A 14,760-nucleotide genomic window follows, 5' to 3' on the forward strand; every position below is an offset into this window, starting at 1 on the left:
CCCTTCCACAATCAATGATGTCAGTTAGAAGTGTTGATAGATTCAAAAACTCATAGATGGGCATCTTAGCGAATGCAATATACAGGGATATGGGAAATGGTATTGACATAAACATGCACACATTCACACACCTACATGGGTTGAACTAGATAGACTTGTGTCTCTATTCAACCACAACTATGTACCTACTGTATATAATTATATGTTTACACAGGGAATAACCCTAACCTCTCCCAAGTTATATGCTGAGAAAGATGGGGAATTAAAAGAATATGTAGAAAAATTAAATAGGAATCTTATGTTCAAATAAAGAGAAAAAAATCCTCAGGGACCAAGCATTATTCAGGTAAAATAGAATTTATAGGTGGTATGATATATACATACATACATACATACATACATATATATATAGATATATATTTGAAAGAGTATTCATACTCCTTGAAATTTTCCACATTTTGTCATGTTACAACCAAAAATCAAAAATGTATTTTATTGGGATTTTATGTGATAGACCAACACAAAGTGGCACATAATTGTGAAGTGGAAGGAACATGATAAATGGTTTTCAAATTTTTTACAAATAAATCTGTGAAAAGTGTGACGTACATTTGTATTCAGCCCCCGAGTCAATACCCTGCAGAACCACCTTTCACTGCAATTACAGCTGCAAGTCTTTTTGGGGATGTCTCTACCAGTTTTGCACATCTACAGAGTGAAATTTTTGCTCATTCTTTTTTGCAAAATAGCTCAAGCTCTGTCAGATTGGATGGAGAGAGTCTGTGAACAGCAATTTTCAAGTCTTGTCGCAGATTCTCAATTGGATTTAGGTCTGGACTTTGGGCAATTCTAACACATGAATATGCTTTGATCTAAACCAGCGGTTCTCAACCTGGGGGTCGCGACCCCTTTGGGGGTCGAATGACCATTTCCCAGGGGTCGCCTAAGACCATCGGAAAACACATATTTCCGATGGTCTTAGGAACCGAGACACCGCTGCAGTCTCCGGAGATGTGTGGGCGGGATGATACGCTGCTCCTGTCACCTCCGGGATCGCTCAGCAGCTCCGCCTCCTCGCCGCTGATTGGCCGCCGGAACTGTAGCTCAGGAGAGGCACACAGGCGGCCAATCACCGGCGAGGAGGTGGAGCTTGGAGAGGAGGAGCCGAGCGGCAGCGCGCGGAGATCGAAGAAGACCGAGGGAGCTGCCGGAGCGAGTGAAGAGGAGAGCGGCCAGAGAAGGAAGACAGCTGACAGGTAAGTGAGAGAGCGAGCCCAGGCTGGAGCAGGGGTCAGCAAAGTAAGTATCATTGGTGTCAGTGGGAGGAATAGTGCCCCATCATTTGTGTCACTAATACCAACGATGGGGCACTATTCCTCCCCCCACTGACACCAACGATGGGGCACTATTCCTCCCCCCACTGACACCAACGATGGGGCACTATTCCTCCCCCCACTGACACCAACGATGGGGCACTATTCCTCCCCCCACTGACACCAACGATGGGGCACTATTCCTCCCCCCACTGACACCAACGATGGGGCACTATTCCTCCCCCCACTGACACCAACGATGGGGCACTATTCCTCCCCCCACTGACACCAACGATGGGGCACTATTTCCCCCCCCCCTGACCCCAATGATGGGGCACTATTCTCCCCTCCACCACACTGACATCAATGATGGGGCACTATTCCTCCCACTGACACCAATGATGGGGCACTATTCCTCCCACTGACACCAATGATGTGGCACTATTCCTCCCACTGACACCAATGATGGGGCACTATTCCCCCCACTGACACCAGTGATGGGGCACTATTCCTCCCACTGACACCAGTGATGGGGCACTACTCCCCCCACTGACACCAGTGATGGGGCACTACTCCCCCCACTGACACCAGTGATGGGGCACTACTCCCCCCACTGACACCAGTGATGGGGCACTACTCCCCCCACTGACACCAATGATGGGGCACTATTCCTCCCACTGACACCAATGATGTGGCACTATTCCTCCCACTGACACCAGTGATGGAGCACTACTCCTCCCACTGACACCAGTGATGAGGCACTACTCCCCCCACTGACACCAGTGATGGAGCACTATTCCTCCCACTGACACCAACGATGGGGCACTATTCCTCCCACTGACACCAACGATGGGGCACTATTCCTCCCACTGACACCAACGATGGGGCACTATTCCTCCCACTGACACCAACGATGGGGCACTATTCCTCCCACTGACACCAACGATGGGGCACTATTCCTCCCCCCACTGACACCAACGATGGGGCACTATTCCTCCCCCCACTGACACCAACGATGGGGCACTATTCCTCCCCCCACTGACACCAACGATGGGGCACTATTCCTCCCCCCACTGACACCAACGATGGGGCACTATTCCTCCCCCCACTGACACCAACGATGGGGCACTATTCCTCCCCCCACTGACACCAACGATGGGGCACTATTCCTCCCCCCACTGACACCAACGATGGGGCACTATTCCTCCCCCCACTGACACTAACGATGGGGCACTATTTCCCCCCCCCCGACCCCAATGATGGGGCACTATTCTCCCCTCCACCACACTGACACCAATGATGGGGCACTATTCCTCCCACTGACACCAATGATGGGGCACTATTCCTCCCACTGACACCAATGATGGGGCACTATTCCTCCCACTGACACCAATGATGTGGCACTATTCCTCCCACTGACACCAATGATGTGGCACTACTCCCCCCACTGACACCAGTGATGGGGCACTACTCCTCCCACTGACACCAGTGATGGGGCACTACTCCCCCCACTGACACCAGTGATGGGGCACTACCCCCCCCCACTGACACCAATGATGGGGCACTATTCCTCCCACTGACACCAATGATGTGGCACTATTCCTCCCACTGACACCAGTGATGGAGCACTACTCCTCCCACTGACACCAGTGATGGGGCACTACTCCCCCCACTGACACCAGTGATGGAGCACTATTCCTCCCACTGACACCAACGATGGGGCACTATTCCTCCCACTGACTCCAACGATGGGGCACTATTCCTCCCACTGACACCAACGATGGGGCACTATTCCTCCCACTGACACCAACGATGGGGCACTATTCCTCCCCCCACTGACACCAACGATGGGGCACTATTGCTCCCCCCACTGACACCAACGATGGGGCACTATTCCTCCCCCCACTGACACCAACGATGGGGCACTATTCCTCCCCCCACTGACACCAACGATGGGGCACTATTCCTCCCCCCACTGACACCAACGATGGGGCACTATTCCTCCCCCCACTGACACTAACGATGGGGCACTATTTCCCCCCCCCCGACCCCAATGATGGGGCACTATTCTCCCCTCCACCACACTGACACCAATGATGGGGCACTATTCCTCCCACTGACACCAATGATGGGGCACTATTCCTCCCACTGACACCAATGATGTGGCACTATTCCTCCCACTGACACCAATGATGTGGCACTACTCCCCCCACTGACACCAGTGATGGGGCACTACTCCTCCCACTGACACCAGTGATGGGGCACTACTCCCCCCACTGACACCAGTGATGGGGCACTATTCCTCCCACTGACACCAATGATGTGGCACTATTCCTCCCACTGACACCAGTGATGGAGCACTACTCCTCCCACTGACACCAGTGATGGGGCACTACTCCCCCCACTGACACCAGTGATGGAGCACTATTCCTCCCACTGACACCAACGATGGGGCACTATTCCTCCCACTGACTCCAACGATGGGGCACTATTCCTCCCACTGACACCAACGATGGGGCACTATTCCTCCCACTGACACCAACGATGGGGCACTATTCCTCCCACTGACACCAACGATGGGGCACTATTCCTCCCACTGACACCAACGATGGGGCACTATTCCTCCCACTGACACCAACGATGGGGCACTATTCCTCCCACTGACACCAACGATGGGGCACTATTCCTCCCACTGACACCAGTGATGGAGCACTACTCCTCCCACTGACACCAGTGATGGGGCACTACTCCCCCCACTGACACCAGTGATGGAGCACTATTCCTCCCACTGACACCAACGATGGGGCACTATTCCTCCCACTGACTCCAACGATGGGGCACTATTCCTCCCACTGACACCAACGATGGGGCACTATTCCTCCCACTGACACCAACGATGGGGCACTATTCCTCCCACTGACACCAACGATGGGGCACTATTCCTCCCACTGACACCAACGATGGGGCACTATTCCTCCCACTGACACCAACGATGGGGCACTATTCCTCCCACTGACACCAACGATGGGGCACTATTCCTCCCACTGACACCAGTGATGGGGCACTATTCCTCCCACTGATACCAACGATGGGGCACTATTCCTCCCACTGATACCAACGATGGGGCACTATTCATCCCACTGACATCAGTGATGGGGCACTATTCCTCCCACTGATACCAATGATGGGACACTATTCCTCCCACTGATACCAATGATGGGACACTATTCCTCCCACTGATACCAACAATGGGGCACTATTCCTTCCACTGACACCAATGATGGGGCACTATTCCTCCCACTGACACCAATGATGGGGCACTATTCCTTCCACTGACACCAATGACATGGCACTACTCCTCCCACTGCAAAATTACAGTTATGAAGTAGCAATGAAAATAATTTTATGGTTGGGGGTCACCACAACATGAGGAACTGTATTAAGGGGTCGCGGCATTAGAAAGGTTGAGAACCACTGATCTAAACCATTCTATTGTAGCTCTGGCTGTATGTTTAGGGTCGTTGTCCTGCTGGATGGTGAACCTCTGCTCGTCTCAAGTCTTTTGCAGACTAGAACAGTTTTTTTTCTAAGATTGCTCTGTATTTAACTTCATCCATCTTCCCATCAACATTGATCAGCTTCCCTGTCCCTGCTGTAAGGAAAGCATCCCCACAGCATGATGCTGCCACCACAATGTTTCACAGTGGGGATGGTGTATCCAGGGTGACGTGCAGTGTTAGTTTTCTGCCTCACTTTTTGTCTCATCTGTCCAGAGCACCTTCTTCCACGTTGGCTATGTCCCCCACATGGCTTATGGCAAACTGCAAACAGGACTTCTTATGTCTTTCTTCTTGCTACTCTTGCATAAAGGCCAGATTTGTGGAGTACAAGACTAATAGTTGTCCTGTGCACAGATTCTCCCACCTGAACTCCAGATCTCTGCAGCTCCTCCAGAGTTACCATGGGCCTCTTGGCTTCTCTGATTAATGCTCTCCTCGCCCGGCCTGTCAGTTTAGGTGGATGGCCATGTCTTGGTAGGTTTGCAGTTGTGCCATACTCTTTCCATTTTCAGATGATGGATTGAACAGTACTCTGTGAGACGTTCAAAGCTTGGGATATTTTTATATAACCTAACCCTGCTTTGAACTTCTCCACAACTTTATCCCTTTTCTCTAACAACCCTCTGAGGGCTTCACAGACCAGCTGTATTTATTCTCAGATTAAATTACACATAGGTGAACTCTACTAATTAGGTGACTTCTGAAGGCAATTGGTTCCACTAGATTTTAGTTAGGGGTATCAGAGTGAAGGGGGCTGAATACAAATGCACACCATACTTTTCAAATATTTATTTGTAAACATTTTTGAAAACCATTGATCATTTTCCTTCCATCTCACAATTATGTGCCGCTTTGTGTTGGTCTATCACATAAAATCCCAATAAAATACATTTACACTTTTTGTTGTAACATGACAAAATGTGGAAAACTTCAGGGGTATGAATACTTTTTCAAGGCACTGTATGATAAATATATATATATATAAATATATATATTATTTTTTTTTTAATTTAATTTAATTTTTTTTACTGAGAAACATATTTTTTGATTGGAAACAAATATCACTGATTAAAGTGTCAATTAAGGAAACCCTTTTTCAAGTTCAGTTTTTCTAGTTTAGATAGAGATGAGAGGGATTAGAACTCCAGTCAATGGATTGCAATTTTCATAGATAGTCTGTAGGTGGCAACAAATTACCAATTCTTTATAAACATTGTTGCAGTAATAGATGAATAAGAAGATACTGTGTAATTTTATGATTTCTCAAAAAATCTCAATCGCTTTTACCTTTGAGAGCCTTAATTTTGAACATAAAAATCCAGTAGGCCTTCCTTTGAGTGACATGGAGAAGAGTTTATCTCTGTGCTGGTTAATTTCACTGTCTAATCACAGACTGGGGTCCAGGACAGCCTGATGAAGTGGACTGGGTTCTGGCTGCTAGACTGAGGACATGTAGAGGTGAAATAAAAAGTACCACGGGGCTCTGGAATGAAGATGAATATTGCAGCAAAAGCTGCGTTTTTACTTTATCTTTTTACGGGCCATTATTTATTATTTTGTTATTTTATCAGGAATTCTGCTTTAAAGTGTATGTAAAGTCCATATACTTTGTTTTGGAAAGAATATGGAAGTTGTAGAACTCCTGTCTGGTTTTTATTTCTACCTTTGTCCTTTGTGGAGGCTCACTATTGGTCCTGGGGACCACTATATCCAGTATAATAGGTGATGGGAAAATCCAAGCTGTTTAACCACTTGCCCTCCAGAAGATTTACCCCCCTTCCTGACCAGGCCATTTTTTGCATTACGGTGCTGCTTTACTTTAACTGACAATTGCACAGTCCTGCAATGCTGCACCAAATTGAAATTTACGTCCTTTTTTCCCACGAATAGAGCTTTATTTTGGTGGTATTTGATCGTCTGTGCATTTTTATTTTTTGCACTATAAAAAAAGACCGACAATTTTGAGAAAAAAAATCTTTTTGACTTTTTGCTATTAAACATGTCCAGTAAAAAAAAAATCAAAAAAATCAAATTTACTCATAAATTTAGGCCAAAATGCATTCTGCTACATGTCTTTGCTAAAAAAAATCCCAATATGTGTAAATTAATTGGTTTACGTAAAAGTTATAGCGTTTACAAATGGCTGTGTATATATACTGGGCTTTTTTTTTCACTAGTAATGGCGGTGATCAGTGACTTATAGCGGGACTGCAGCTGGCATTCTGACACTGGGGAGAACCAACTTGATGTTACTGACATCCCCAGTGACACCACTACAGTGATCAGTGCTAATAAAAAGCACTGACACTGTACTAATGGCACTGGGCATGAAGAGGTTAACATCTGGGCCGATCAAAGGGTTAACTGTGTGCTGTTTTACATGATATTCTGTGTTTGTGCTTCACTGTAAGCACACTGCGTTGAATGGCTGTGCACAGCCATTAAAAGCAGTGTGTCAGAGCTGACAGGGAGAACTGTTTTGTTTACTAACAGCTCTCTCCCCCCCCCCCCCCTCGGAGATTCGGCAATCACCGGGCGCCAGCAAGTAATCACTGGCCGGGTCCTGGAGACTGACAGCCACGGCCGTGAATGGTGGTACTGGTAGGGTGCGTGCTCGCCTCGTGCGCACCCCCTACCAGGAAGTGTATATACGTGACTTTGTGCACAGCTGCCACCCTGTTGCAGTATTTCTGCTATGGGGCGGAGCTGAAGCAGTAGTCACAGGAACAGGAGGTAAGGAGAAACCCAACACGTAAAACATGTTCTTGTGACTTTATGTTGTTCCTTTGGGACAGGGAGTAGTGGGAAATATCTTTGATGGAACATTGTCAGAAATAAAAAAATGATACTCTAGCTAGAACGAAAACAAAGAAAAATATGTGAAAGTACTATTCATCCAAAAGCATATACATCTATGCACAAACACAGTCCATAGTATATAAAAGCAAGCACAAGTAAAAATACCTAACCATAGAAAAAATATAACTGAATTGACCCTTTAAGACTTAACCACATCTTTCACAGGTGGATCTGCTGCCCTTTATTTACCCAGTGCCATTTATGTATGGCAGTGAATAATTAGATGTCAGACGGCCAGTGCGTATACCAGGCTGTTATCGGATGGCTCTGTACACAGAGACACTGTACTAAGCCGATCTAAGGGGCTGGGTACCATGTGATTGCTGTGTCTGGCTTTACAGCAATCACACGGTACTGCTTACAGTGTTGATCCCTCCCCTTCCAATAGGGGAAGGAGAGAACTAGTGTAAATGTGAATGGGGACAGAATGAATGGATCAGCAGCTGCAGATCCAATCATTCTGTTTCGGTGACACAGAGATGATTTTTATTAAAAGGATAAATTCAACTTTAAAAAAAAACAATAATAAATTCACATTTTTTGCAGGTCAAAAATGTACATTTACTATTTATTCTTAGGAGCCTGTAAAGCATTGCAGCCGCAATCAGCAGATCACGGGTGCAATGTCAGACTCCTGAAGACTGTCAGTGTAGCAGTCTGCTGGTACCTCCAATATGGGCAGGCAGTGACTTCAGTCTAGGAAGCTCAATGGACCATGAGAGTGCTCGCAAGCACCCTCGCAGTTCATTGAGAACTGCAAGCTGTCAGCCCGCAAAGGCGAATGGTACTTGTAGGCATTCATTTACAGAACCCTGAGAATGACTGACGTGACGGTGTAGGTGGAGCCCACTCTTTCAAATTGTGACAGCGGGTGCAGGGTGAAGATCACTGGCCCGCTGTCACAGGGAGAGGGGGTGGATCAGGGGGAGAGCTGTGGGAGATGGAACATGTTACGTGTTTCATCCTAAAAACAGGTGGACCATATAACATGTTCCTGAAGATGAACTTATCCTTTTACCCTTTCATGTTCCTCTCTTCTCATACACATACTAGCTCCATGCATCTTGTATATTAACCCTTTCACACCCCTTATCCTGCACATCTGAACACTAACCCCTTCAGCTCCATGATACCAGTACATTAATCCCTTTACTCCCTCTTTCCGATGTGTATGAACTGTACATTGTAACTAGTGCACTATTCCCAAGCTTAAGTTTCCAAAAGACTTGTAGGAAAAAAAGTAATGAAGGGGGTTTCATACTATTTGGACATTTTTATTTTTAAAAAAGTAAGGGAAACAGTTTTTTTTAATGTTTGATCTCTTACATTTTTTATAGTGGTTATTAAATATCACAAAAAGAAAGCTCAGTCTGTCTCAAAAAATGATATAAAACTCACTTGGGTACAGTACAGAGTAATTGGCTGTAAAACTTATCACAGTGGTGAAAACTGAAACTCTACTTTATGACTTTTAGGCTTCCTGTAGGTACAGTGAATATCTCTCCATTTAGAAAATATGCACATTTGTAGGTGTTGGTGATGTGACCAGCACTGCGCTCTGAATGGTCAGCACACAGGAGTACACCACCTATTGAGAGCGTTGTGCCACGACCGTGATTCCTGTACACATGCACGGGAGTGAGATCATGGCATTCAAATGGCTGGAGAGTGCAAACTCGGAAGGAAGACTGTGTGAAAATAGAAGTGGTGACAGCATGCTGCTGGAGGGCTTTTTTTTCAGGTATGTCTGTCATACCATGCTAGCATGCAGTTCATACTAGAGCATTATGACTTCAACCACCTGGGGGCCCAATTTTCTTTTTGTTTAGGACTTTACCGCTTTAAAGTGATTGTAAATGCAATTGTATTTTTTTTCTAAAACAACATACTTACCTGCTCTGTGCAATGGAATTGCATAGAGTGGCCCCGAACCTCCTTTTCTCGTGTCCCCCACCGGCACTCCTATAATGGCACTTGTACGGGTTTTCTCCCAAGCCCTGCCACCTGCATCTATAGACACAGACAGGGGGACTCAGTCCTGCCCCCTGCTCCCTCATCACTGGCTTTCATAGACAGCAGATGAGCAAAGCACTGGATTAAATGAGAGCTCAGGTTAGTAAAAGGGGATTTGAGGAGGAGATACTGATACCTAAACATGTTTACCTATGTAGCACCCCTCTAGTTAGCTAGGGGGAGATAGCTAGTTTTGTTTTCTTAAATAGAAGGGCTGAGTAGCAGCCTGGGCACGAGTCAGGTTGGTCAAATTTAGGTCAGGGATGGGGGCTCTATATAGGCCAGTTCCTTGACACCTCACCCTGATCTTGAGACTTGGAGAAGTCTCTAGAACTCAGTGGGTGGGGGTGAGGATGGGCGGGCCTGCACATTTAAGGGACTCTGGCCAATCCCCAAGCAGGAGACTTAGCAAGGGGCCAGGGCAGCCTTTAAATATGACAGAACCTGCTCAGCAGTAGGAGAGTTCGGGTGGAAGATATAGGAGAGGCTGAGATGCAGGAGTCTGGGAGGGGGCCCAGTGGAAAAGGGCCTATCTACAGGCTGGGACCTGAAAGGGAGGATCACTTAACCTCACCGTTCCCCAGAGAGAGGACTACCTGTGGAGCCAGGAAAGAAGCTGGCCCAGCAGAAGGCCCGAAGGCAGACACCAACCCAACAAGCCTGCAGGAGAGGAATAGGGAGTAATCCTACTCCCCCTGGGCCAGATAAGGGGAAAAGGGCTTTCTGGTGGGAAACCTGACTAGCCCCCATCTGGGATTGTGCATTTAAAGCAACAGATTCTGAGCCCTTTGCTCAGAGATTCCCTAACGTAGTTGGGTGAAGAGGAGGATTCATCTAGGGTCTGAGGTGGTACCCTTGCAGGGCTGGAGGATGTAGCAATCATGCATACAGAGATGGACGCAGTCCTCCATCTTTTTAAGGGTCTTCCATCTTCTCGGATGTTCTACTCCCAAATCAGCTTTCCTCATCCCCCCTCCCTCTCTGTTGAGTGACATGTGGTCTGTTTGATGCAGATAACAGGCAGCAAACTCATTGGGAGGGCGTCACGGTTATAAATCACACACTATCTGGTGCCCCTCCGTCTACCAAACTCTTTCTAGCGAAGGGCTCGTCAAGCAATAAACCAAGTCCTTCACTAAGCTCAAAGGCATTCCAGGGAGTTGTAAAAACAGACTTACATTTAAAAACTCACTTTTTCATATAAGTTTATATTTTCAAATAGGACATAATTACATAAACATGGAGCACATATTTGGATGGCTGACTTTAAGACAAGTCTCCTGGTATACCACACCCCCTATCTGGCATATACAGGAGAGCAGAAAATTATATCTCCATAACCATTCAAGCGGATATTTCATAACTAACCGTTCATCAGAAGATTCTGCGTACTAATCTACTTGTGTATAGCATGTTATATGTATCCAGGGTAAGTTATGAACCATAATATGATTTGTGCAGGCTTTGGTCATAGCCTGAGGTCTCCACCTACAACTCCCTCCCCAAATGAGGCGATTGGTTCTCTGTTTCAGGGAGAGACCCTGTGGAGTTGCTAGAAAAAACTGAGCAAAAAAAAGTTGAGGTTCTCCCTTTTTAACATCGGATCTAAGGTTGGGAGATAAGGCATCCTTTTGGCTCATGAAACATGATCTGCTTAAACCAGGACATTTGGCAGGTACTTTAACCCTCTAAACTCCTTTCTGTTATGCCTTTGTGGTGCTATTGTTTTCTGTATATTTATATATATATATATATATATATATATATATATATGATACATCTTTTTCTGTAAATATTTTGTATTGCACCCTTTTGACCTTTTAGGAATAAATCTTACTTTCTGAAAGTGTTGAACTGTTTCTACAGCTCTTTAATGCAAACTAAAGCACCCCTGTCTCTGAAGAACGCTACTGTGTGTTTTAAATGTCTGCATACATCTGTCTGCAGTGACATTATGTATACATATGATTATTCAAACGTCATAGTGTTATTGCTGATATTGCCAAGTTTCCTCTTTCTCTGTACAAAAAGGAGGTGGTGGCAGTGTGAAGGGTTAATTGCGTAATTAACCTGACCCAGTAACAATCGCTCCCAGCACACAGGTTGTGGTCCATTAGCTGGAAAATCTTTGTGCAGGGTGCAGCTGGGCGTGGCATTGTTACGCACGTGACAGCGCGGTTTTAGATTGGCTAGTCCTTTGGTCACGAGTTTGGTGAGAAGGGCTGGGGTCTGATGCTGCGATCGTCACAGAGGAGTGAAGAGACTTTGCCGTTTATGGACTTGTACATAGTTGCTAAGGAGTTTGTCTTCCGTTGCAGTTTCCTTGGGTATCCCATACACCCCTCAACCCCATCCAAGTTCAATACCCCTAATAAAACCAAACAAAAAAACAAGCTCAAGGACTGTTTGATGTCTCCTGTGTGCAAGGTCTGAAGAAAATGTGTGTTGACTGGCTGTGCAGTTCCATAGGGGGGACCCAGAACTCGGCAACTCCTAAGGGGTAGTTCTACACCTAAAATGAAAAGAATGTGTGAAGATGACATATGTTTAGGCTTTAGAACCACTTTAACGTGTAACTAAAGCAAAACTTATTTTTATGTTTTAGACAGAACAGAGATGGATTAAAATACCTGTCAGGTTTTTATTGCTGTTTCTGCCCCCATAAGGGATTTTCACCCTCTATCTTTGTCCTGTTTACCCTCATTATCCAATGTAAAAGAAAATCCTACACTTTGGGTTGTCCCCAGGACAGTAATAGAGGGGAAATCTTCCAATGGGGACACTAGTTCTGGCGACTTGGAGGCCCCAAAGAATTCCCTTAATTTGCAGGGATTTCCTCACTTCCTGTTTTGGTCATGGGACAGGAAGTGAAGGTAAATCTCCCTAATGGGACACAGATGGTTATAACCCTCCCTTATTCTAGCATTAATGAAAAAACCCTGCTTTGTCTATAGTTCTACATTAATCCGGCTGGACATGATAATGCAAGACGATTTATCGTATTTGACTACTGAGATATTCACTCTAAATGTTTAGGAAGGAATCAACTACATAAAAAAAAAATGATGCACTGCAAGAGCAGCACTGATTTTAATTGTAAAATGGTAACAAAATTCTGATTACAGGTGAACACTGATCACAGAACCCCGATTACAGGTGAACACCGATCACAGAACCCCGTTTACAGGTGAACACCGATCACAGAACCCCGTTTACAGGTGAACACCGATCACAGAACACCAATTACAGGTGAACACCGATCACAGAACACCAATTACAGGTGAACACCGATCACAGAACACCAATTACAGGTGAACACCGATCACAGAACACCAATTATAGGTGAACACCGATCACAGAACCCGAATCACAGAACCCCGATTACAGGTGAACACTGATAACTGAACACCAATCACATGCGAACACTGATCGCTGAACACAGATTAGAGGTGAACACTAATCACTGATTACAGGTGAACATCAGAGAAGACTGATTACAGGTGAACACTGATTACAGGTGAACATCAATCAGAGAAGACTGATTACAGGTGAACACTGATTACAGGTGAACACCAATCAGAGAACCCAGATTACAGGTGAACACTGATCACAGAACCCCGATTACAGGTGAACACTGATCACAGGTGAACACTGATCACAGAACCTTGATTACAGGTGAACACTGATTACAGGTGAACAATGATCACAGAACCCCGATTACAGGTGAACACTGATCACAGAACCCTGATTACAGGTGAACACTGATTACAGGTGAACACTGATCACAGAACCCTGATTACAGGTGAACACTGATCACAGAACCCCGATTACAGGTGAACAATGATCACGGAACCCCGATTACAGGTGAACAACGATCACAGAACCCCGATTACAGGTGAACACGGATCAGAGAACACTGAATACAGGTGAACACTGATCAGAGAACACTGATTACAGGTGAACACTGATCACAAAACCCCGATTACAGGTGAACACTGATCACAAAACCCCGATTACAGGTGAACACTGATCACAGAACCCCGATTACAGGTGAACACGGATCAGAGAACACGGATTACACGTGAACACGGATCAGAGAACACGGATTACAGGTGAACACTGATCAGAGAACACTGATTACAGGTGAACACTGATCAGAGAACACTGATTACAGGTGAACAATGATCACAAAACCCCGATTACAGGTGAACACTGATCAGAGAACCCCAATTACAGGTGAACACTGATCACAGAACCCCGATTACAGGTGAACACTGATTACATGTGAACACTGATCACAGAACCCCGATTACAGGTGAACACTGATTACATGTGATCACAGAACCCCGATTACAGGTGAACACCGATTACAGGTGAACACTGATCACAACCCCGATTACAGGTGAACACCGATTACATGTGAACACTGATCACAGAACCCCAATTACAGGTGAACACCGATTACATGTGAACACTGATCACAGAACCCCGATTACAGGTGAACACCGATTACATGTGAACACTGATCACAGAACCCCGATTACAGGTGAACACCGATTACATGTGAACACTGATCACAGAACCCCGATTACATGTGAACACTGAACACAGAACACCGATTACAGGTGAACACTGATCAAAGAACCCCGATTACAGGTGAACACTGATCACAGAACCCCGATTACAGGTGAACACTGATCACTGAACCCCGATTACAGGTGAACACTGATCACAGAACCCCGATTACAGGTGAACACTGGTCACTGAACCCCGATTACAGGTGAACACTGAACACCGATTACAGGTGAACACTGATCACAGAACCCCGATTACAGGTGAACACTGGTCACTGAACCCCGATTACAGGTGAACACTGAACACCGATTACAGGTGAACACTGATCACAGAACCCCGATTACAGGTGAACACTGATCACTGAACCCCGATTACAGGTGAAAACTGAACACCGATTACAGGTGAACACGGATCACAGAACCCCGATTACAGGTGAACAC

The 14,760-nt window shown here is 46.0% G+C and overlaps 1 long non-coding RNA gene across 1 annotated transcript in view; it reads right to left on the bottom strand.

Moving 5' to 3' along the window:
- LOC149472040 (uncharacterized) overlaps window positions 1-14,760 on the bottom strand; it is a 125,925-nt gene that overhangs the window by 110,077 nt on the left and 1,088 nt on the right. The window lies entirely within an intron of this gene.

The sequence above is a fragment of the Staurois parvus genome, unplaced genomic scaffold (assembly GCF_062004578.1).
Source record: "Staurois parvus isolate SC_StPar_1 unplaced genomic scaffold, SC_StPar_1.0 ptg000025l, whole genome shotgun sequence".
NCBI lineage: Eukaryota > Metazoa > Chordata > Amphibia > Anura > Ranidae > Staurois > Staurois parvus.